We start from the raw sequence: 25,089 nt of genomic DNA on the forward strand, positions 1-25,089 counted from the left end.
AAACAGGTCCTGAGGATGGGATCTGACAGTGGAATCACTTTCCAACACTGGCATCCCTTGGTATCTTATTTTTCTCCTTAAACATTCATACCTATCTCTCTTCCATCCAACTCAATAGCATGTTCATTCTATTTTCATAAAAATTGTAATGTCCCCCCTCCGCCTTTACTTGAGTAAAATATTTAATGAGGGGCAACATTTCATCCTGGGTGTTTGGAATCCCAGGCATACAACCAAGTAACCCACTTAGAACAGAATCATGTTGTAGGGATGCACCTTGATTTGCTGGTGGTGTTTTCTTCAGAAGGTATTGGGCAGAAATTTTTTATTTTGTGGGTTGATTTCACCAACCAGATAAACGTGCTTTAACTTACCCAGTTTCCCTTTGTTTCTACATTGCTTTTTTAAAATTTTTATAAATGCTTGATTTTTTTTTTTTTGAGAGAGAGAGAGAGAGAGAGAGCAGGGTATGGGCAGAGAGAGACACACACACAGAATCTGAAGCAGGCTCCAGGCTCTGAGCTGTCAGCACAGAGTCCAATGTGAGGCTGAAAGCCAAGAACCGCGAGATCATGACCTGAGCTGAAGTTGGATGCTCAACAGACTGATACACCCCGATGCCCCACTTCTACACTGCTTTTTAAAACATTGGCTTTTCAGGGGTGCCTGGGTGGCTCAGTAGGTCAAGCATCTGACTAAGGCTCAGGTTGTGATCTCATGGTTCGTGGGCTTGAGCCCTGAATTGGGCTCTGCATTATGGAGCCTATGTGGGATTCCTTCTCTCCTCTTTCTGCGCCTGCCTCTCCCTCTCAAAAGAAGTAAATAAACTTAAAAAAATAAAACAAAAGGGAAAGAATCCCTGTTCCCTGTTTCAGAATCCTTAAAAACTCAACTTGAAAAGGTGATACTATCAAAAAATTAATAAACACTGAAATAATTTCCCCCCAAAGCTGATCAAACAGAATCTTAAACATTTAAAAAAAGCTGTTTGAAAGAGTGAGTCCTAGCAGATATTTCATTCTGTATTCTGTAAAATGTGTATAAAAGACATTAGGCTCTGGTCTTGTTGCTTTTCCAGTCATTCTCCATTCCCCTACCAGACCATCGAGAAGAACATCATATTAAATGCTAATTTTCATTTTTATGATTTAATGAGCTACTTCTGAGAAAGCTGCTATTTCACCAGTCCATTAGAAATGTCTGGAATGGCGAGTGCTGAATTAAGGCTTAGGTCACCCGGCTGAAACTAATGTCAGTATTTCCGTTACTCATTTATGTTCTTTAGCCCCTTGGACACACCTCCACTGGTTACTAGGCAACCACAGCTTCCTGTAGTTAGTATACATTAAGCATGAACTCAATGCGTGAGTATGGAAAGGATCTGAATATTTGAATGAGAAGGCAATCACGAGCTGAACTAGACTATTATCTTTGTTATTAGGTAAGACAAAATGTGGGGACTTCACTGTTTTTCAGAAAGCGGATTAATAACACCTGACCAAAAAGCTTTCATGCTTACAGGTGCCCTGGTACACACAATAGCCTCAGAGATGGAGGATATGGGAAACCTCAAAGGAGTCCTCCTAATGAGATGGAGGGATTCCTGTTAAGAACTGTGTTTAGGACAGGGCTCTGTAAGCCCTGCTTCTTAGGCCCTTTCACTCCTTGTACCGGTGGGAAGGGAGAATCGAGGGGAGAAAGGGAAGCTTTTCATATCAGGGTAATTTTACCACTGTAGTTAAGGTCTGCAAACGTTTCTTGCCAAAGGAGAATTCAAAGTGCTGTGGGGACGTGCTAGGAATTCAGGGGGGGGCCTGCTTTGTGTTACTCATGGTGGCACTGCTGGCCACGTAGGAGGTGTGGGAACTGAGTGGGGCTGTATCTGTGCCGGGATAAAACGAAACTACTGAATCGAGGTCATGAGAGGCTCGTTTGCAGTGACTGAATTGGGAAGAATGTAGTCTTATCTGGAACATGATGAGTCTTTTTCCTCTTCAAATGTGCCTTTTGTGGATGCTACTACTCTGGGAAGAAATTCAACTTCAGAAGGGAGACCATGTGATACTACAGTTTTTCATGTATATTAGGAAGGAATGGTATAATAATAAAAACATGCTCTTAGAAAAAGAGCCACCATACTTATCTATGCAACTGGAATTGGAAGAAAAATTATGGCAAGTATGCGACACACACATAAACACAAAAAATATTCCAGCCCACTGTTAAGGAACTGTAAGGAATGACAGAAAAGAGAGCTACATTATTCATCTATTTTTGATCATTTGAACGTATCAGGCTCACTGTGTAAGATTTTGCTGAAGTAAACTGTACAGATTCAAAAGTCAGGTTTTGAAAGTTACAAAAATCAACTGATGGTTAAAATGCAAGCTAAAACAATAAGCTGTCACTCACACGAATGCATTAACATTGAAGCACATTATGATTAACTTTTGTAAACACATCATAATCCTTAGGTTTTGATAGGAAAGCATTGTTCCATCCATTCTCGTGAGGATCACGATTTAAAAAAATACTGCTTACATAAAGGTAAATAGCATTCTGCAAACTCTTCTGGGAAATTAAAGGGGAACTCAGCACACAAAAGACAGAACTCAACAGGCAGGGACATAACCTGGAGCTGTGAATAGAAGTATTATTTTTTCTAAGATACTATATATTTATTTTCCTCAAAGGTAGATACTGCAGGGTACATATGCTACTCATATTTAAATTTCTTTTCACTCTGGAATATTAAAAAGTCATCCATATAACAGAAGGAGACCAAAGACACAGGCTGATATCTTTTTGTTTTAATATATGGGATATTTATAGATAGCACTTTACATTTTTCTAGGAAACGAGTATGTTGCAATCACTTTAGCTGCCATTTTTAGCATCACGTTATGCCTGTCAGCACCTGGACTATTTTGATATTCCCATTAAAGGGCAGTTTATGGCTTTGGGGCTGTGGTTTCACACACGTGCACACCAGACAATATGCAGGATGTGAGCCAGGAAGACATTTCTGGTTTTGCTCAGCCATATGTCCAACACCTAGCAAAGCTCCTGCTAGTTCTCAATAAGTACTTGATGAATAGTAAATCCACTTCTTTGTTTTGTAAATAAAACCGAATCAACCTTGTTTTCTTAGTCTTTCCTTACATCTAGAAACTTCTTTTGCAGGAAAATAAGACCAAGAGTATAAAATACTGGCTCATTTGTTGTACGATGGACAGGAGTTTGGTGGTAGGAGACTCAGATAGGTCCTACTTTGCTGCTAATTTTGGGGGTACTACTTAACCTCTTGGGCTCAACTTCCTCAAATGTAAAATTAGGAGTTGCTATGGTCTGAATGTTTGTGTTGCCCTGAAATTCATATGTTGAAATCCTAATGCCCAACGTGATGCTATCAGAATGTGGGAGGGGACTCTGGGGTTGATTAGATCATGAGGGCGGGGCCTTCGTGAGCAGGATTAGTGCTCTTATAAAGGAGGCCTGACACAGCTCCCTAGCCCCATCTGCAATTGAGGACACAGAAAGCATGTGCCTGCTTTGAACCAGGAAATGGGTCCTCATCAGAATGTGACTATGCTGGTGTCCTAATGTACTTCCCGGGCTGCAGAACAGTGAGAAATTTCTCTTTATAAGCTACCTAGTCTTAAACATTTTGTTATAGAGGCTTGAATGGACTATGAGAGGGGTCTAGTATAATAATCAGAAATATCCTTTCTGATGCTTAAATTCTGTGATCCTAAGACATAATTGATGGCAAATCAAAGTAGGATATTACCTGAAATAATGATGCGTTATTTATCTCAGGTTCCCAGGTGCCTAGCACAGAGCCAGGGAGCATAAGAGATATGTAATATGAGCAAACAAGTGAATGATCATTATAGGTATAAATGTGGCCTAAGCATCACCAGGATTTTCTACCAATGGAAGAAACCTTTCTCTATGGATACCAATATTCGCAATTAAAATGAAGTCAGAAGATTGCTGTTTGCAAATTTTGAGTTTTATTCATACCAATTGTTTTTCTTATACATGATAATTGAATAGTGTGATTTTTAGAAAAATTCAGAACACATTTATGTACCCTCTTAAGAAGTGCTAACAGCATCATTATGTCTACAGAATTTTTTACTTTGTATGCAAAACAAATTTTTATACTTAATTACAAATATTCATTTCATAAATATTTTTGAAGAGAAAAAAGAGAAACAGAAATCCTTGCCTTAAAAAGCCCCCGGCACTGGTGGTGATTCTATATACTGCATAGCCCTAAAATTCTATCAGTCGACAGCATTAGACATCATCTCCAAGCTTCTGCTCACATCAATACATGAGGTTTTTGCACAGTGTCAGAACCACAAGGTGCTGCATCTTTTACACTCTTGTTGAAAAGAAATAGTGCTAATTTTAGCATCAACCTAAACATAAACTTATTTGCCAATGAGAAAAAGACTTATAAATAGATTACTCCTCAGGAAATACTTTAAATGGAAAATTCTAGCATTATCTTATATACATATTCTTATAGGATTAAACTGGAAAGCTTTTTTTAGTGAGGTAGTTTGCTGCAGCAGAAAGATACTGCTTAACACTCTCCTTCTGCCACTTAGCAGAAATGTGACATTGGCAAGTTACCTACACTCTTGGAACCCCCCTAGTATTCTTATCTGAATAAGAAGGGAAACAATAGCTAATTTGAGAGGCTATTATGAAATGAAGTAAGATAATGTTCACAGAGTATCTGGCTTGGTGCTTGGCACAGTGGCAATGGATCCCCTCTTTCTTGTAAGGTCTCCCTTCCCCTAAGGGAGCTCTCCCTTTGCTCGGAACACTGGGTGAAGTGTTATGATCTTCACTACACTGGAAGCACCGAAGCGTATCTCAAAATACGACCCTCCAGACTTCATTCAAAACCAAAAAATGAGACTACTGTGAGCTTGGTATAGGTGAATCAAAGATAAAGAAAAGACTTGGCATTTGTCCCTGAAGAAAATTTTAAAGGGAAGACAGACAGATAACGTGAGAAATGACAAGAGGCTGCATGAATGAGTGAGATGGCTTTTCTTTCTATCGTCTACAATTGGAGCTGATCTGGTAATGGCTCAAAGGGCTACGTGAATTCTGAGAAGGACTGATGATGACCATTGACCCAAGGGGTGGTCATCAATGACTTCACTGAAATGGTAACAGCCACAGCTTTGATGTGTCTTTGAAAGATGTCTGGGGCACTGCAAGTCACTGAAGAGGGTGTGTGTGTGCGTGTGGGGGGTTTGGAGAGGAGTGTGAGTGGCGGAAGAGTCCAGGCAGAAGAACCAGCATGAGCAAAAGTAAAAGCTCAGAGAGCATGGCTTAGGGAAGGCAGATCAGGTGATTCCTGTGCTAGCAAAGACCAACTATTATTTTCTAGTCTTCACAACAACTTATACATAACTTCAGGTTAAGGATCTGAGGCTCCGAGAGGTCAAGTAACTTGTTGCTCAAGGTTACATGTGCTTAAATGAAGCAAATGAAATAAAAGGGGGAAGAGGATTTTTAAAGTATGAATTTCAGAAAAAACTTACAGAATGGAAATAATGAGATTTGAATATAAATTAGGAAGTTGATTTAGACAGTCACATTTTAAAAGAAAAGAATAGGAATGTTGAAAAGAAAGAATCTATGTTTGAAGTGAGGCCATTCAAGATTAGGGTGAGATCTCCTAATACAGGCATGTTCTGAAATGACGTAAGGTTTTTAATAATAAAAAATGTTGCTCTGTGTTTTAACGTTACTTAATGATTATATTACATGAGAGACAGTGATCATGATCATTAAGTACTCAGAGTCTGAAGCCAGACTGTCCGGATTTGAATTTTCACCCCCAACTTAACCTCAGGTCAATTATTTAACCTCCCTGGGCCCTAGTTTACTTTTTTTAAATGAGGAAATATAATATTACCTATGTCATAGGATTGTTTAAGCATGAAATGAAATATATGTGTATATAGAAGAGTGGCATAAAGTGAGAACTCAGTAAGCATTAGCTATCGTTGCTTTGGGCCTTAGTCTTTATTCACCAACCATTTATTTAAAAATTATCTACAGCAAGCCAAGGACTGGGCCAGTTTCCAGGAATACCAAGATGGATTACAGATGATTTCTGCCTTTACACACATTTGATTTTTTCCAATATCCTATTCTCTGGCTCAGCAGAAATACTACTGACTACATCTTGTTTAAAGCACTTTCCTGAACTATTTGGGCAGCAGTGATGTAAAATTTCCATTGACAATATTGCTCATTAGTGTAAGGACTCATACCTCCACTCCTACTTTTCCTCCAATATGAGGAGAGGTTCAGCCTGAGCTATCTTTCATTACATGTTTCCCTCGACCCACCTGGCAACATTATGAAGTTAGTGAGGTTATTTCAGGAGGTCCCCTCCTACTTATGTGAACCAAACGTCCAGAAGCTGAGTGTCTGTGCCATTCCCTCAGGAGTCTCTGGCTTGCTAACTCATTAGACTTATATGTGATGTAGTATGCATTATTAATGGATGCATTTCTTTCCCTGAGAGTATTTTTTTAAAATATGACTTTATAAAGCCTCATTTTCATAAGCTGGAGAGAAATGTTAATGATTAGAACTTTCAGTGCTGCACTAAACTAAGGAAGGTTTGTTTTGAGACCATCGGTTATTCACTGCTTCTTAAACCACAGTACAAAGCTATTCACCTCTGTGTCTCTCAATTTTAGGTTATCAAGGGATCCATGTCATTCTGCTTGTGATGGCATTTTCACATTGTCAGAAGAGATCCTCAATTAGGGCACTGCAGGTTTAGCATTAACACTGAATAGATTAAAATTGTTGATAGGAGGAACGCCATGTCCTTTTGAACGTACCCACAATACATTAAAATGGACAGATTAACAGTCACAGTAACTTCTGAGACAAGATTGAAAAGAAAAATGCCTCCATAAATAAGTAAGAAGGAAATGAAAAAGGCAAGGTACTTGCATTTAAAATGGCCAAGTGCAGTGATTTTGTCAAAAGCTACTTTAATATCAAGGAAGCCCTTTAGAGTAGGATTGTTGAGACAGTGGTGAATTGTTTACCTGCCCAAAAAAAGACAGACACATATGGCATCTGATCACTTAGCTTTCTAATACAGCCAGTATTTAATATAGGAGATGTGAAAAGATCAGATCATAAGGCATCTTGAAGTAGCAAACTATCGTTACTGAAAGAGAAAGGTCAGATCCATAATCAAATAGATGTGAAGCTCTTGACTTAAATGTGAGCGCGGGAATGAGATGGAGGCCCTAAGGAGCAGTTCTCATCTGTACAGAAGTTTGTGCAATGTGAGTATTTAAAAAGTAACAATCATATTTGGTACCTGAGAATTTAAAAATCTTCCTATTAATTTGATATGCAAAACAAGAATATGTCATCAACTTCCTGAGCAGCAACAAATTAATGCTACAACCTCATACAGCTTAGAACATGGCTTAACTAAATTAATTTAAATTTTTTTCAGTGTAGAAAAAACATCCAACTTTACATTTAACTTAAAATGCATTTTCTAAAAATAGTTTTCCTTGGGAGAAGTAAGTAAATTCCTGTTCGCTTTTTTCCCCCAATAACTTCAGGAGTAATTAATGAAGGACTCGTTGGTCAATCTCAATCTAACTAGAAAAGAGAAAACACTCTTAATATTTTAAGAAGATGGAATTTAATCTAGAGGAATGGTTACCTGGATGACAGAAGAACTGAGAGCTAAACAGGGGATAGTGAATCAACTTGGAGATCAGCAGCAGCAGGAAGCTAAAGGCATTACCTACCACCCACAAATCTCAAGGGAGAAAGGGAAGCAGTGATATTACTGGAGCTCAGAGTTCAAGGTCACAGGGGAGAGGGGAGGGAGGGGGAAGCTGAAGACTATGGGATCTCAGGGCAGGAAAATACAGCCCTTAGGGATCAGCCCCCATGAAACCAGTAGAGTAGGAGCAGGGCAAGGAATGGATGAGAAGGTAAAAACAAGCATAGACCAGCAGAACTGGAAAATAGAGTTAAGTAAAGACATTTTTCATTTTCATTTTATCCTCCGAAGTGTTATACCAGGCAAATTGATTTACGGATCATTTCAGATGGCTCTAAGTTTAGCTCCTGGGAACTGCCTACAACAAACATCTTGTAAATAAATTAAATCACCATTTTAGTTCCACACGCAATCTCAACAAACCACATTTACACACCCTGAAGATTATGAGAGAATGAGCACCTTCGCTTTGACGTTAATAAAAAGTATAAAGGGAGCATCGGTGTCTTCTGGATTCTATTTGGAAAGTGGTCAGTGCTCTGTCAGTTGCATTGTTTTATTCAGAACTGTGAACAGGGGTTTATTCTGATGTTCTGGAAATTAACACTCTTCAAAGTAAATAATAAAATCGCACTTTGAAAGCTGGACTCAGGAGGAGGTGGAAAGCCACACAGTTTCCTCAATAAGACCACCTCTCAATTCCTCCATTCCTTTCCATTTTGCTGACAAATAACCATGGCATATGTTATTTCATAGCATGGACTAACAGTCCATGGACTGGACTAACAGTAAAGCACTAATTGCAGGCATATGTCTTTCATAGCATGGAAGGGTAATTATGAATGATGATGTAAAAAATATTTGTATCCACCCATTTTATGGCCAAGCAAAACAAAGCCTAATGTGTGTGCGTACGTGTGTGTGCTTAATCACATCCAGCAGTTTAGAAACAGCACCTAACTTAAACCATGTCCTACTTTAATTTAGGCAGTATAAAATCTCCCCAGGGCAGCCTCTGAAATGTTAGCCTTGTCTCTCACACATAGACATGTTAATGATTAACCGTCACTATCATCATCAAATTTCTCCCTAGTTTATGCCATTAAAGCATAGTTTTGTCTCATTCTGGCTTATTACTCTGATACGAAGTACTTTTGTATATTTAAAATATTAGATGGCCTTTAGAGTAGAACAAAGTATGAGGCATTTGCTTAACAGGAACCAGGAAGAATGTCAGGCATCTGTATCTTACACCTCACACTTCAAGTGATTCCTAGTAGCAACAGAGCCACAAAAGGCACAGAAACCAAGTCTTGGCACCTCACTAACAGTACGGAACACTGATCACATTTAACCCCATTTTCTTTTCATGAAAAGGAGAGAAGCACTTTCAGGGGAAACAGTTCAATGTCCACCTTAACGTCTTTGTTTCAGATACACTCACCTAAAATTCAATGAAGAAACAGCATGAACTTTCCAAAACCATCTATTTTCTTTTCTTTGAAATGGCAGTTGATTATGGCATTTAAAGACTTTCTAAGCACTGTATCCAGGGATTGGTAAATCTTCATTTATCTGAAATGAGAAAATATACTTTTATTTAGCTAAGCAACTTACACTTGCATGTTTACTACAAACAAGAAGCCAGAATGGGCAGATCGAAAACAAACGGTATTTTTCAAATCCCCTCATACACTAATAATGATTTGTAATACTCAAACTCAGAACCTTGGTTTTCATTTACTCTAAGAAATATTTAGAAAAATGAACATTGGTGCCAGAAGACACTTTACAGATAAGGATGGTGAGGCCCAAGGGGGTGACGTGACTGTCCAAAAGCTGGTTAGTGACAGTGGCCTTGAACCTTGGGGTCCTGACATACCTCTTCATTGTTAGTTTATTAAAAACCCAGAAATGCAAAAACAAGGAATCTTCTGTGTTTTCCAAGTAGGTAATTTTCTGGAATATTGTGTCACCATAATTTCTACCAAAGCCAAGGAAATTAGAGCTGAGGTCAGAATCCTTAGACCAGCATTTCCTCGAATGATTTAAGCCTGAGCAATCACAAGTGGACAGCTTACAAAAGAAGACTACCGCAAGGGCAACCTGACATTATTTAATGGTTCGTATGATTTATTACGTTATGTAGTAATAACATAAATAACAAATAGCTTGTAAAATTGCCTGTTAATATTTCTTAACAAAGCTGAACGATTTCTACTCTTGTGCCTTCTGGGAAAATTCACAGATAAGAACTGAAAAGAGAGAAGTTCTAGGTGGCGCTTCCCAGATGACTCCCCAGAGGCGACCCACGCACTCACTCACCATCTGCCATCAGCTAGTCTCTTTCACCAGTCTTTCTTCTTCCCTTTCCCTGCCTCCTTACCAACTTATAGGCTGGATGTTACCACCCCAGGTGCTGGGTAGCTTGAAGCAGCAGGAAGCTGAAGCTCAGGAAATCCCATATTAAGATGAAGGAAAGCAGTAGAGAGGGTGGAGATTGTAGAAAATAAAGGAGAGCAGGCATCTGATGACAGTGGGGATAGAAAAGGAAGGGACAGGAGCCTGCCTTTGCACCCCAGATGGGAGAAAGAAAGGTACCCTCTGTCTCCAGCTCCACGCCTACCAATTCCCTCCCAACTGACTTCTTCAACCCCAGTTATCAAAAAGGATTACAGTAATTATTTTAGCTCTTATGGTTTCTGGCACGCTATGATTTTAGGTTCCTAGAGAAAATTCTATACAATAACTCCCCCCTGCTATAATCTAGGTCTTCAGATATATTCATTTTTGTATGAGATTTATTTCACAGGAGATAAAGACATGTTCACTGTACAATTAACCCTTGTTCTGTGTCATATTAGAACTCAGCCATCTTTTCCCATACTTGGATTCTTGGTACATACATGTACATGGCATTCTTTGAATAAATGTATTATTTAACAGTAGTTTCAAACATTTTTGTTTGTTTTCTTAAAGTACATGTTACTTTTTTTTTATTGGGGGTTCAGGTAAATTAGACCTATGCATCTGGGAATAAGTTACATATTACAGATATTCTCTCTGCCTCATGAATGCAGCTCTCCAAGCACCAGAATCAGGAATAAATGGAAATCTTACAATCTTATATACTTTTATATAAGATTATGTAATGTGTGTATATGTATGGATTACATATATGTTTATAATAAAGTTTATACAGTTAGGATGAACTTACATCTAGCTGGCAATATAGAATCACTCAAGCAATCCCTTGGTATTGGCCTGGGGACCTCTTGGGATCATGCTGCTGGTGTTTGCTCCTCCACTTGACAATCTGGGGAAAGGTGTTTTGCATTTTTGGTTTCTGTCCAGCTCCCTGGATTATCCCAGACTGCAAGAGACTAGGAGGGAGACAAGACTATGCTCAGAGGGAGATGCTGTGCTAAAGTATCCCGCAGGATGGTTCAGGTTGCATGCCTTCACCGAGATCTATGACTCCAATAAAAGTTGCAACTTGAATGATACCTTGACTGTAAGCTGGCTTTCATGTTTGCTATTCCTCCTCCACTAGAAGTGGTCCAGTTTAGTTTCAGCTTATGCATCTCACCCAGGCAGTGATCAAAAGCAGATGTTGAATCTGGAGGCCATGCTCTCCTTACCCCTCTTGGCTTCTATTCCACCTGACTACTTAAGAGTACAATTCCACCTGACTACTTAAGAGTACACAGAACTGAGTATCTATGATTCTTTCTACTCTGAGCCTGCGGGTGGCGGTCTCCCAAAGTGACACTGAGTTAAAGGCATCCATCCTTCTCTCTCCTCTGGTGGCGGCCCACTGGACACTTGCAAAGCAAAAGTCTCACGTGAACATTGAGTGGGAATAAATACCAGTACCTTTCTCTCTTCAAGTTCTTCTTTACATTCTATATCAGCTAGCAAATTCTAGTTTCACTAACTTGTGACTAGAAATTAAAATTTAGTGTCCAGAGATAAAATAAAATACTGTCTCCATTTTCTGGCTACCTGAAAAGCTTTCAGCCACTGTCTGGATTGAAGGTAGAAGTCAATATCTTACCACAAGAGAAAGGAGTATTTTGTCAATTTGGGGTGCCTTGTTTTAGACGTATAGGTTGGGTGGAAGTGGCAGGAAGCAGATTTTTGCTTAATAAAATAAACCCCTCAACTTAGAGCACATAAAAATAGAATGGGCCATCTAAAAAAAGAGTAATTTTCAAACTAATGGTATCAATTTAGCTTAAGTCTCGATAATCACTTACGGTGGTGGGATTTGGTCAAGCACATGCAGTCATCACACAAGAATGGTGTAAATGGTCACTCCCAACAGAGATTATGTGGTAGCCAGATGAATATTAGACTGGAGTGGAGTTAACCACCTTTTTTCATATTGATGCCTTTACTGATCTTCCCATCTAAAACAGCACCCCTTCCTCATTCTCTACTGCTTATTCTGATGTGATCTCCTGCATAGCACTAGCACTATTTATTATTTATTCATTGTTTGTCACTTTACATTAGAATATAAGCTCCCCAAGGGCAGGAGTCTTGTTCACTGCTGCATCTCTGATGCTTAGAACACTGCCTGTCACATAGTAGGTCTGCAGCACTATTTACTGCATGAAGAATGCACATAAATTTATACTTCTCTTTTCTTATCAATATTTGATCCAATTTCCTTTTTCTTACCCCTATCAGTTGGCACCATTCTGAAAATGATTCAGCTGGATGAATTCAAAGGCCTTTATTCACATGGAAAAGATGGACAATCCAAGTAGGCATTTTATCTACTTTCACTGTTATGCAGGGAAAAGAGAGCCTGCATGTTAAAAGGAGGATGGAAGATGGTGCTCTCCAGTAGTTATTCCGTAGTTGTTTCTTCTTTTTCACTTATGCTCGGGAGACTATAGCTCCATGAGTCTAGCTGACTACATTTTCAGAGGTTAGGATGGACCCACATTCAGATCACTGTAGTCATAGGGGGCAGGTTCTGTGCTATGAGAAGCAGCTACAGATGATGAAGACCAGAGACCTACAAAAGGCACTCCAGAGAAATGTGTGGATGGACAGCCACACTACATTCAGAAGCATATGAAACCTGGTCTTTTCTGTGTTTGACATTGTCTGTTGGCATCAACTGTAGAGGCTGTTCGTGGGTTTTGGCTAAGAATGATTAAAGTCACTTGCGAAATAGTAACCACTTGTCCAAGTAATTTCTCAACAACTGAAATAGGTCCTGTTATTTTTATGAGGGGCTCTGTTGTCATAGTCACAAATGCCATGCTAGGGTCTCACGCCAGGGCTGAGGTCGAGCTCAGGGTTCTGGCAACCCCTCTTCTGCAAACACGTCATCAGCCAGATTCTCAACAACAAAGAAGAAGCTAGAAGGGGAAGAAAAACTATTCTTAAAGGTACCTGCAGTGTCTTCTAGTGTTGTAGAAGGAAGACTGAACTATGATCGGAAGCTGGGGTTTTATTTTTTTCTCTATACTAACTAGTTGGGCAAGTCATTTACTGTTAACTGGATTTCGGTTCTCTCATGGTAAACAGAGGGCATTGGTATAGACCAATGGTCCTCAACCGGGGGTGATTTTGTAGCATCACAAGGAAATTTGGTAATGCCTGGAGAAAGTTTTAGTTGTGGAAGGAAGGTAGGTACTACTGGTATCTAGCAGGTAGAGCCCAGGGATGCTGTCTAGGATAGTACCCAACAAAAAATAATGATCCAATCCAAAATGACAGTAGTGCTATTTAGAACCATCCAAACTCTGGTCTGGAAATCTCAAGTCCCTCTCAGTTCCAAGGATTTGTTCGTGTTGACACAGGGTTTAGCTTGAGAACTAGGCAGGTCTTGGCTGTTTGTACATATTTCCTATTAAGGGCATAGACTGTTACTTCAAGCTCCTAGGATCAAGAGGCTGTAGCACTGGGACAGTCTAGCTGTTCAGCTCCAGTGTGGCCCCATCACAGAAGGGCAAGATCACACAGCTTGGCAGACTCCCCCCAAAGGGATTCTAGGTCCCAAGGGAAGCCCTAGTGAAACTGGCTGCATCTGTCTCTGTGAAGTTTTTACATCTGTCCAAACAATCAAAGACAATAATGTAATTTCAGAGGAGGTTGTGCACCTGTCATTTCTTTCCTTAAAATGACAGCCTAATGGTTGCAGAAACAGGGGATGAACTTCACAACTTAAGAAATACAGGTACATATCCAGGGAAAGTAAGGTTCCTACCATGCTGCCCCTCTCAGTCACCTACCTTAATACTCCCTTGAACTCATAACAAGACTGCGAGAAATACGCACTCCAGGCCTATTTCAAGAAACTAAAAAAAGTGCAAATACAAAATCTAACAGTGCACCTAAAGGAACTAGAAGCAGAACAACAAGAGCACCCCAAACCGAGCAGAAGAAGAGCAATAATAAAGATCAGGGCAGAAATAAACTATAGAATCCAAAAAAAAGCAGTTGAACAGATCAATGACACGAAGAGCTGGTTTTTTGAAAAAATAAACAAAATTAATAAACCTCTAGCCAGATTTCTCAAAAAGAAAAGACAGAAACCCCAAATAGACAAAATCGTGAATAAAAGTGGATTTATTACAACCAATCCCTCAGAAATACAAGCAATTATCAGGGAATACTATGAAAAATTATATGCCAACAAACTGGACAACCTACAAGAAACGGACAAATTCCTAAACACACATGCAGTACCAAAATTCAAAGAGGAAGAGATAGAAAATCTGAACAGACCCATAACTAGTGAAGAAATTGAATTAGTTATCAAAAATCTCCCAACAAACAAAAGCCCTGGGCCAGATGGCTTCCCTGGGGAATTCTACCAGACATTTAAAGCAGAGTTGATACCCATTCTTCTCAAGCTATTCCAAAAAACAGAACTGGAAGGAAAACTTCCAGACTCATTCTACGAAGCCAGCATCACTTTGATTCCCAAACCAGACTGAGACCCAGCAAAAAAAGAGAACTACAGGCCAATATCTTTGATGAATATAGATACTTGCATTTTAAAAAGACATCCTTCACCCTGGATGTTTACGGACTTGCACTGCACGTGGCCTGTGCTCCTCAAGGAGGAATTCAATCTCTAAGAATTCACTTGAGTGCCATAACTTCCTTCTCTTTAAAAAGAAGAAATTTTAAAAAAAAATTAGCTATATGCTAGTGTTTGTGAGTAAACAAGTTTAATAAAAATGGATCAAGAGATGGCTGGAAACTTACAAAGTTATTTTGATAAAGTAACTTTCTTTTTAGAAAATGTGGAATATGTAATAAATTATAAAGAAAGCTAATGTCACCCACATGACACTACCCAGAGGCAATCCTTGGAAGATTTTATAGGCTTGCTTCCAATTATATACATGTATATATGTATTTGCACACACACATATACACACACAGAGTTTTTAATGAAATTAATGGATTATAAACTATAGAAAATTTTGTTTCAAGTTTTGTGTTTGTTTTACCTTTTGTATCCCATTATTAGTGATCCAAACATATTCAGCATAAAAACTTCTCCCTTTTTGGCTATGAGATTATGTTATCAAAGTTATTAATGAAAGGCTCTGACATATATAATGATAATGGGACATCTGTACTCACTAAATGATTCTTTAGTTTCTTCTAATAGTTGAACACACTCACACTCATACAGACCCCATTTCTGCTACATTTTAGGGTAAGACAGTAGATCATCATCAGTAGAGCTTATTTTGTTATGGAAACCTCTATTGCACAAAACCCATGTATCCCAAAATATCAGATAAAGAGGAGTATTTTCCCGGAATGCACATGTAAAGAGTGATTATCTCATTCTGTATCTTTTCAAAAAATAAAATTGCAAACCATTCAGTGTCTCATTTGCTTACAAAAACAATGACTAAACTTAAGTAGCTCAAGTTTCCTTAGATAAAAATCTCATTTCACTAAATCAAGTAAAACAACATACAACTAAAACAATGTAGGCAACAAGCATGCCAGAGCAGTGACCTCATTAAACCTATAAACTCTCTGTGTTGAAATTAACTCCAAGTAGGGTATAAAGATGAACATACTTTTGCTGCCCAGGTAAAAATTATTTACCCAAGATCAGTTTATTGTCTCTTGCATCACCGTACACCTGCCAGTTTGGTCAAAAAGAGAGAATTAAACTGAATGTGGAAGGTTAAATCGAACTGTGCCAAAGTTTAATTCAATTAATTTTTAAGAAGACAAACTTTTAATTAGTCACATGCAGGTATATCATAGATTCTACTGAAATCTCCCTGCGATTACGTGACCATCAATATCTTGCTCATATGTTGTGCTCATTCATTTGCTAATGTGCTGCACAGTTCTAAGAGATTAATGATACAATGTGTTTGATGTGAAGTGTGTTGGTGTGATTTTACCATGATATAAAGATCAAGACAAACAGAAAAGAAGAAAGGAAGGAAGGAGCCAAGGAAGGAGGGAAAGAAGTTAAGTCATGAAACTGGATATAGGGGGAAAAACACCAAAATTAAGAAAAGATTTCCTAGGACCTTAAACCAGTTACATTAATGACATTATAAAAAGGAGACGGTGGATAGAGGAGTAAACATTTGCCTGCAGAGTACTAAACCTTCCACAAATACCCTGAATTAATTTTTTGTAGGAAGCACATGGAATTCCATATTTTGAAAACACATTACTCTTCTCTAATATGCATAAAACTTAGCCATAAAGCTCACTCTGGTAAAACAACATGTATGCAAATGTAGCGATTATATTTGGATGCAATTTCAGTGACAAACACTCTGGCATGAAAACCAGATCCTTACTTATTCATTTATTTGCAATATTTCTTATACATCAGAGATAAATATTTATGTGAATAATATGGAAGGGACTTTCCTTAGAAGAAGAAATACTTTTTTTTGTAAATCATAAGGAGAAAGAAGGATCTAATTCTGGGAAAGAATGTTTGGGGCTTGCCCTTCAGTGATGTATTTCTACCATGACTGATGGCTTTGAATGTGCCAAATGTCTTAGTAGCCACCTGAGGGCTACTGAGAACCTCACTTATACCATTTACATCTGACTTAGAGGGGATACATAGCTTTTTTAAAAATGAAGATAAAAGACATAGTATTTAATTTGATATCAGTAAGGTGCCATGCCTCTTTGAAGTTAAAAAAAGAGATAACTATATGCCACATCATAGGTTCTCAGACTTTTTGTTCTGAAAACTCCACAGAGCTTTTGTTTACGTGTGTTATATCTATCAATATTTATCTATTAGAAATTGGCTTAGAAATTTTAAAAATATTTATAAATTTATTTGCATAACAATGATAAACCCATTAGATCTAACATAAATAATATCTATTGTTAATAAAATAGCAATATTTTCCAAAGCGAAAAATATAGTGAGAAGTATGGCATGGTTTCTACATTTTTTGGAAATCTCTTTTATGTTTGGCTTTAGAGAGGGGCGCCTCAGTGGCTCAGTCAGTTAAGTGTGTGACTTCGGCTCAGGTCATGATCTCACAGTTTGTGGGTTTGAGCCCCGCATCAAGCTCTGTGCTGACAGCTCAGAGCTTGGATCCTGCTTCAGATTCTGTGTCTCCTTCTCTCTGCCCCTACCTCATGCTCTCTCTCTCTCTCTCAAAAATAAACAGTAAAAAATTTTTAAAAATGTTTGGCTTCATAGAAAGAAGATAACTGGATTTTCATATCTACATCTGCATTTAACCTATTGCAATGTGTTGTTTCAGCTGAAGAATATGAAGAAATTCCAAATGTAACAAGGTGTGCAGTTTGAAAAGGTAGTATTTGATTGTCTTTCAGATGACTGTGGATAGTTTTCTCCCATATGACACTGAAACTCAACAAGCAATTGTTTCTTAAAGGTGAGCTACAGTGTGGAAACTGAGCCATATCGATGAACTTTGCATAGTCCATTACATTAAAATTCATTATCGGTTTCGTATTTTGTAAAAAGCTTTTTACTCTTGTATGATTTTATAACATCGATTATTAGGGCAGTATCAGCTCACTGAGTTATGCAGATCTTTCAAATGTTGATGCGTTTCAGTTTCAATGACAAAAATCCTATCGGTTAACACCGCCATCAATCTCATCAGGGAAGTCTTTTAGGTTTCAGGAAGCTGTCAAGCATACCGTGGCCGGTGCAAGCTTTCCAAAGTTCTTTTTTTTTTTTTTTTAAAAAAACGTTTATTTATATTTGAGAGAGACACACAGAGTGTGAGTCGGGGAGGGAAAAGAGAGAGGGAGACGCAGCTGTCAGCTCAGACCCCTACGCAGGGCTCCAACTCAGAAACTGCAAGATCACGACCTGAGCTGAAGTCAGATGCTTAACCGACTGAGTCACCCAGGTGCCCCAACCAAAATTTTAATTTTTACTTCAAGGTTTGAACTTCATCATTGTTAGAAAATACTGTTAGTTCTCTCTAAAGCGACAGGCTTACTCCATTCATTTTCAAGGAAATCCGTGCCAAATACCATGTCTGAATAACCATATTTTGTCTGCCAGTTGTTCTTTCAAGTAAACATGTTGTTCTATAACAGAAGTGGCTAGTTCAGTTTGCACGCCAAACACTTTTACTTGTAGGAAACCATTGTCTCTTAATATATTTCAAGAGCTTTTATGTACACTTCCCATTTCCTCCCACAGAATATTAAAAAGATGTGTACTTGAGTTTCAAGATTTAATTAGATTTTTGTTGCTGTACCTGATGCTTGCTTTTGTTGTTGGTGGTGGTGGTTGTTTTTTTTTAAATTGTAAGTGCATGGCACTGAAGAATATAATTACTACCAGGACATGCTGGTGCTGCTGCCTTGACTGTAATAAGGTTACAGTAAGTTTTACCCACCATTACTTCTGTGTCATCAGTGCAAATGTCTGTCCAGATAGTCAAAATTGCAAATAACATGTTAGAGTTATTATTAAATAGTTTGACTTCAAGGATCCCCGGAAGTACCTTGGGGACTTCACTTTGAGAACCATTGCCCTAGAAGAAAGGGAATATAGTAAGGAGGCTGAGTGAAGCCTCTGAGATTGGACAGACTCACTCTCTGTGATATTGGGCCAGTTATATAACCATGCCAAGCCTCATATGCCACACTCATAAAATTGGAATAACAGATCTTAACTCATAGGGTTGTTTCAAAGGTTAAAGAGACCACTTGGTACAGCACCTGATACACAGTAAATGCAACAGATGTTAACTATGATCGCTAATATTTATATTAACTCTTGATTTTTTTGAAAAACATTTTTATTTATTTTTGAGACACACATGAGCAGGAGAGGGGCAGAGGGAGACATAGTCACAGAATCTGAAGCAGGTTCCAGGCTTTGAGCTCTCAGCACAGAGCCCAGCATGGGGCTCAAACTCACAGGCCATGAGATCATGATCTAAGCTGAAGTCGGACACTCAACTGACTGAGCCACCCAGGCGCCCCATATGATCTCTTGTTTTTAAGTTCAAGAAGCAATGAAGTGAGTAAATCAGAATATCAGCTGTACTTGTTGGAATCTGTTTATGCTACACCAATCCAACTTTATTTCTACATTTCCTCTGTGAGTACAAACTGCATGCAGATATGTTCTTGCCTCCTACTATGTTGAGTGCAAAGATTTGTCCTTCATATGCTGATTTTATAAATCCTCGTGTAGTCAATCATGAGAGATATTTCTTGGCAGTTAAAGTTGGTGGTGACAAATGAGAGATGGTATTTTGACTGGGACCCATGATCTCCCAATCCCTTGTCATGTGTGGGAAGCAGATATTCCCAATAGTTTCCGCTATGATCAGAAAGCTAGATCACAAGGAGTCAAAAGGATCCCTTATGCCTGAGACCTAGAGCAAACACTTAGATGTGTCTTTCCTAGAATGTTTACACTTGCCCTAATCTCAGTCCTCTACATTTTACCACTTTGTGGAGAAAATTGAATTAAAGGAAATAGACAGTAAGGAGAAAAGGGAAAAGGAGGCTATTTGCTTCAACAAAGGGCAAAGTGTGTGTGTGTGTGTGTGTGTGTGCGCATACACATGTGTACATGTGCACACATGTGTGTTTGGATGTTGTACTCACACAAACAGTAATTTGGCCGAGACTGAGTGCTGGAAAACTCTAAGCTCATAGGCCCATATAACTGATATAAATGTGGAAATAGGTTGGTATAAGTCAAGGAGATCCAGGCACACTGTGCCTGGGTATTTTACCTCTATGAATATGTTTTATTACCACCAAAGAAATATGCTCTCTTACTTTCCTTGAAATTATAAGAGATTTTCTTGGCCTATTTTTATTTTTATCACTTTTGATAGTGACTTGAGCAAAAAAAAAAAAAAAAAAAAAAACCAAAAACATCTTTTTACAATAAGAAAACAATGATGCAAGCTTATTTATATGTGGTATATGATACTTGGTTTCAGTGTTGGGAAAAATAAGAGTGGTAGTGATGGAGTTGAAATGCAGAGTGGGTGCCCTGTTTAAGGAGAGCACCTCCCTCTGGCTGTGCTACATAGAAGCAGGGACTCAGGATGGCCACATCTTCTTTTCATGTTCAGGATGGAAAGCCAGATTTTTACATGAAATCTTCAAATTTATAAATGTTGCATCAAACTGGATAGGGCAGACAAAAAAAACATGTTTGCACGGTTTGCAGGTTGCCAAATTTTGGGTTTCTCTAAAGATATTTCATTTCCCTCCCATCTCAGGTGCCAATAAACTTGGCATTTGACTCACCTCCATCACCACTCACTGGGAGGGGCGGGGGCAAAAGGTGGGAACAGAGGGTAGAGAGGAGCCTCGATCTCCCCCTAGTGGTTAGAAAGCACCAAAACAACTAGCTGAACACACCAAGTTCAGCTCCCACGTATGTAAAACTCACTAAAATCAGCAAAGCCGACTCTGGCTATTCTGTGAGAGATGTGAATCATATGGTAATTTTAATGTTAGTGCAGATGGGGCTGTATAGAAGAGTACAGATGAGTACAGTGTGAAGGGTCATCTCACCCACTAGCTAGAGCAGTATCAGCAGTTCTTGGTTAATTTGATCCCTGTTTTAAGTATTTAATAGTAGCTTCACACTTTTTAATTAATGGAGAACATCTTATATCCCTTTGCTTGGAAGATTAACTTGAGAAGAGCATTTTTAGGGTGGGGAATGGGATAAATTTTGCAATTTTGAAAAAACAAATTAAATAGAATGCTAAATAGGTCAGTAAGATGGAACTAATAGAGGTTCTTGAGAAAGTTGAAAGACACATCCCATGAGAGCCTTGTTTCGTTTGGGTACCCATTGTTGTTTTAGAACACTGTCCCCAAGTGTTATATGCCTATAGCTCAAATGTCAACTTTCAAGGATAGTTCCCTCTGAAATACTCATTTCCTTGCTGTTCTGCCCTCCTTGACACACTCAGATAATTTAATGAACTGAAATACAATTGCTTTGAGAAGCTCAATACTTCATTATACTTTTGTTTTAAAAACAGTTTTTGAATTGAGAGTGTGTCAGCAAAACCAACCAAAAGAATGTGGATGTTGTTACAAGGTCAGCTTTTCAGAAGCCGTAGGCAGGCGTTATTGGCATCCTGTCAAACAATCTCCACGGGCAGCCGGGCCATTCATGGGCAATGAGTCAGCAGCTCTGACAACACTAAATACGGGAACCCATTAATGTGCAAGATAATAGGTACACATGCTCCCTCCAAAAGCACAGGGAGAGGAAATATTTTATTTTTCATACTTCTGTAGGAGAACATTGGGATAGGTCATCAAAACTCAGATGTTTATGTATGTGTTCATGTGCGTATGTCCATGTTAGAATCTAGATTAAAATATTTATACATATGGATTTCTTCTGTGAAGGTATACCTATTCAGATAGACAGCTAAAATATCAGTAGAGAGGCATTTCAAATGGGATATTGTTGGTTAAGAGGGAGTCATTGGTCAGGGCTATCCAATCGAATAGCTACTGGTTACATGTAGCTTTTTCAGTTGAAATGTACCTAATCCAAACTAAGATATACTTTTTATGGTAAAACATACTATGGGTTTCAAATATACAGTATAAAACATGAATGACTGATATCTTAGTAACAACTTCTTTATATTGATTACATGTCAAAATGATAATATTTTTGATATATTGGGTTAAGTAGAATGGATTTAAATTATTTACACCTGTTTTTATTTTTTAATGTGGCAACTAGAAAATTTTAAATTATATATGTGGCTGGCATTATATTTCAATTGGCCAGTGCTTTAGAAGAAATCTGGTATCATCTCCTTCTGTAGCTCTCTCTCTCTCTCTTTCTCTCTCTCTCTCTCTCTCCACACACACACACACACACACATATACACACACATACACACACAAAGGGAGAGACAGAGGGGCCACAGTAGTGATTCATCTGAAAAACAGTCTTCATAATTGCATTTACGGTGCTGATATTGGAGATCCGAGTTCTATGTGCCAAAGAATAGGTACAAGACAGTCCATAGACGTCTCACCCTGAATTGTCAATTGGCCGCAACTTTGGATCCAGGGCTGAAAGGGCATTTGTCATAGTTCATTTAATTCTGGCCTCCTTGCTAAGAATGAAAGGGCACAGCTGAAGATGCCAAGAATTGTCTTTCCTTTATCACTGTTTAGGAAAGAACAACATTCATCATGGAGAAATGAATTGGTGTTGCTTCTTGAACTTTCAATCTGTTTGAGACTTGGATTCTCTCAACAATGACTGTGATGGTCACAATTGTACTGTAACACACTGAGCAGAAGCTTTCATTCAATAAGAATTCTGATAAAAGCAAAATCTAGAAGCCAGTTTGGCTATTTAAATCAAGCAGTGACGGGTGCCTGGGTGGCTCAGTTGGTTAAGGGTCCGATTTCAGCTCAGGTCATGATATCATGGTTTGGGAGTTCAAGCCCTGCAATGGGCTCTGTGCTGAGAGCTCAGAACCTGGAGGCTACTTCTGATTCTGTGACTCTCTCTCTATCTGTCTCTCCTCTGCTTGCATGCTTTCTCTTTCTCTCAGAAAAATAAACATTAAAAATTAAAAAAACTTTTTTAACAAAAAATAATAAATCAACTAGTGAAAAATGGTACTATCTAGATTGGTCTGGATGTGTTATGTTTTGAGTATGTTTTGTCAGCGCTCCTAGATCACCCCCCCCCCTTATTACAGCAGTATTGAGAGGTTCTTGGCAACATTTCTCTTGTACCTGCTGCTCTATGCTTTGAGCTTCGCTCTTTGAATCCATTCCATCCCTGACTTCTTTCGTCTTCCTGGCCTCAACTACTTAGAGGACATTGGAGTCCTGGAGTTGAACAGATGCTAATTTGGGGTTCCAAACTTATCCATCTCTTATCCTTAAAGCTTTCTTTTATCTGCTTTAACTTTATTAACTTGAATTTTTTGAACACAGCTGGAAAGCAGCTGAGCAGAGATTTCATTCACGGTGGCTGGGCCATTCTGAATGGCTGCCCAATGAATGGTATATTCTGTACACCAAGTCTTCTGCCCCCAATAACAAAACAAAATAATTAATAGAACACAATAAAAAGGTGTTTCTGGCTCCTGAACTAGCTGGAAGAAAAGGTGAGGTTCCTGATATATTTCTTTATTAGAGCCATGTAGTGTCTTCACTCCTTCCCAAATAAATAAGCTGATTTTGTCTTTCCAATTCAGAAACTCGGCTCTCTGGGGGGACTTCTATTGGAGAGTGGCTCCTCATGCTCCCCTAAAATCTCTTTCTAGTATTCTTACATTTGTTAATGGATCTATGTGAAATAGAGTATATTGATTCAAAGTTATGAGACTATTTTAAAGAAAAATGAAAGGTCAGTATTTTAATCATTCTTCATATGTATGGTTTAAAAAAGAATGAGCATTGCACTGAGTATCACAACATGAACATTTTCATAAGGGATGAAAACTAGATAAACACTTTTATATTTTTTAAGGTAACTGTTGTTTTTTTAAAAAATCTTTTCAGTGTAACATTGACAGTAAATTGATTTATACCTCTTTCTTTCTTTCTTTCTTTCTTTCTTTCTTTCTTTCTTTCTTTCTTTCTTTCTTTCTTTCTTTCTTTCTTTTCTTTTTCTTCCTTCCTTCCTTCCTTCCTTCCTTCCTTCCTTCCTTCCTTCCTTCCTTCCTTCCTTTCACTTTTATTTATTTATTTTGTGAAAAAGAACATGAGCGCGGGAGAGGCAGAGACAGAGGGAGAGAGAGAATCCCAAGCAGGTTCCACATTGTCAGCACGGAGCTTGACTTGGGGCTTGAGCTCATGAACTCTGAGCTCATGACTGGAGCCAAAAGCAAGAACTGGACACTTAACCGATGGAGGCACCCAGGCGCCCTACCACATTTTACTTCTTGACAAGTTTGTTTTTTTAATCTAAGCTCTTGACAAGCATTTCTGAGCAATAAAAAAGTCCCTCTGTTTGGGGAGTACACAAAGGCAAGAAAAGTTTAGGTCAGCTGGGTCAGGCTTGTCGCATTTGCAGACCAGCTCTCTTATATTGTTTGATTCCAATAGCTGGGATTAAAAAGATATTGAGTATAATTATGCAAATATGAAAGATTATATAAAATAGACTGACTTAATACCACTCAATTTTTAGGTGACTGTATTACGGAAATTGAACAAAACATTTCAACATCTTAAAGTCAGAATTTTTCTCTTCTCTTTATTTTAGACTTTATTACTAAGAAATAGAGAAAGAAGGAATCTTATAAATTCTAAGATTTTATGGGTTGTTAATGAAACTCCTTCAGAGAAGCCAAACAAAGGAAAACGACACACACCACTGAAGGGCCTGACATCTGTAAAATGTGATTTGGAGAACTTCACAGGTTTGGGAGATTTGACCATGGGAGCAGAAAGCATCTTCAGGTTGCCCTCTCTCCTGGAAGTTTAGGAAGAAAGGGATTAGTGGGGATTGGCAGCTCATCTCAAGTCCTTCTAGCACTCCATCCCATTAACCAAAGAAGAAAAAGGGCACTAATTCTCAGACATTTAAAGAACCCCCAAACATGATTTCTAGCAGGACAATGTGCAGAAGATAAAATCCAAACCATACAGTCTTTATCAGCTTAACTAAGATAAATTGCATTAATGAATGGCTTACTTCACCTTTTCTAGAAGCTTACTGCTGGTGTTTCGCAACATTAAAGTTTGAAAATAAAATCATGGCTGAGGTATGTCTAATTAAAGTAATAAGAGGAACTCATAACTAAAACTTCATAAAAGGA

At 38.4% G+C, this 25,089-nt stretch overlaps 1 protein-coding gene and 1 long non-coding RNA gene across 13 annotated transcripts in view; one reads left to right on the forward strand and one right to left on the reverse strand.

Moving 5' to 3' along the window:
• Positions 1-25,089, reverse strand: part of DTNA (dystrobrevin alpha) — a 359,840-nt gene that overhangs the window by 182,858 nt on the left and 151,893 nt on the right. For all 11 annotated transcript variants that reach the window (XM_039238894.1, XM_039238893.1, XM_039238892.1 and 8 more), the window contains exon 2: positions 9,255-9,385. The gene's annotated coding sequence lies outside the window, so the exon portion shown is untranslated. The remainder of the gene's footprint in view (positions 1-9,254; positions 9,386-25,089) is intronic.
• On the forward strand, positions 1,357-24,983 carry LOC120236245. Of its 2 annotated transcripts, XR_005529613.1 has the most exons (4): positions 1,357-1,441; positions 9,762-9,932; positions 17,502-17,599; positions 24,534-24,983. It is a non-coding gene; the product is annotated as an uncharacterized LOC120236245 (long non-coding RNA). The 2 variants fall into 2 exon arrangements; XR_005529614.1 differs by lacking the exons at positions 17,502-17,599; positions 24,534-24,983 and adding an exon at positions 12,506-12,624.

This window comes from Hyaena hyaena, unplaced genomic scaffold (genome assembly GCF_003009895.1).
Source record: "Hyaena hyaena isolate Hyena2069 unplaced genomic scaffold, ASM300989v1 scaffold_150, whole genome shotgun sequence".
NCBI classification, from domain to species: Eukaryota; Metazoa; Chordata; class Mammalia; order Carnivora; family Hyaenidae; genus Hyaena; species Hyaena hyaena.